Here is a 1153-nt window from a genome sequence, read left to right as displayed (position 1 = left end):
CCAAGGAAGATGTAGCCCTGGTCCTCTAGGCTGACTGGGGCTCAGAGGAAATGCTTGGCCCAGAGTGTAGGAGCTAGAAGGGTTCTTGGAATTCAGGTGGGGAAACTGAGGCCCAAAGAAGGGAGTCCTCAGATTTAAACTCTGGAGAAGGTCTGGGTCTCCTTCCTGAGTGGTAGGTTTGGCTTCACCAGCCCGGCCTTCAGTCAAGCTGTCTGTCCAGGCCCGCCACACCTCGGGGTGGGTGACCAGAGGCGGCGGTGCCATAAAACACGTTTCCTGGGAGATCCACCCCCAAAGCTCAAAACATTCCAGGGCTGGTGATTTGGGCAAGCCCCCTTCCCTCTCAGCCCGGTTTCCCCATCTCTACAATAGCTGTGTTGGAGGAGACTTCTCTCTGAGACTGAGCTGCGGATGTTCTCCCAGGTGCCTACACCTCCCAGGTTGCTGGCTCCTCTGTGCCCATTCTTCAAGACAGTCACCTCTTAGGTGAGGAAGGAGCCTCAGCCCTATCGGAAATGGGGGCCGGTGCAGCCCCAGCCTCCCAGACTGCTGGGGATGACCTGGGCTGCCTGCAAAGCCAGCAGCACTGCTGCCCAGGCTACAGACACCCACCAGGAAAAGTGGCCCTGGCTCTTACAGCAGCTCTGAGAAGAGGCAGCCCCCAGTCCAAACCTCGCTGAGTCACCCACACCTTCCCTCAGCTGAAAGAGGCTTTTAGGACATGCATCATCTCAAGTTCATGCCCATGGGGTTGCTGAAAGAAAGGACAGTGTGGTATAAGCTGATGGGAGGGAGGGCTGCTCTCTGCAGACTTTGCAGGGAGGGCACTTAGGAAAAAGGACAAATCTGGGAGGGTGACTAGCTCAGGGTTAAAGGGAGCGGATAGGGCTGGAGTGGGCTGGCCTCGTTGTCCTCCTTGGGCCTCCCAGCCTGGGCTCAGATGATTCAAGGGAGCAAGCACCTCCCTCTCCCAGCCAGGGAGTTCTCACCACGTTTTGGAATCGGTACCATTCCCTTGTGGGCTGGAGGGCAGCCCCCACCTCCAGACCTGGCTGGAACTGCTGCCTCAATTCTGGATCCAAAAGGGCCCCTGGCAGCTTCTCCGTCTCCCTCCCAGTCCAGGCCCCCCTCTTCCTAGTGAGGGCCCCAACAG

The sequence above is a fragment of the Mandrillus leucophaeus genome, unplaced genomic scaffold (assembly GCF_000951045.1).
Source record: "Mandrillus leucophaeus isolate KB7577 unplaced genomic scaffold, Mleu.le_1.0 Scaffold831, whole genome shotgun sequence".
NCBI classification, from domain to species: domain Eukaryota; kingdom Metazoa; phylum Chordata; class Mammalia; order Primates; family Cercopithecidae; genus Mandrillus; species Mandrillus leucophaeus.
The sequence above is the reverse complement of the archived record's forward strand: the minus strand, read 5'-3'. Positions refer to the sequence as shown.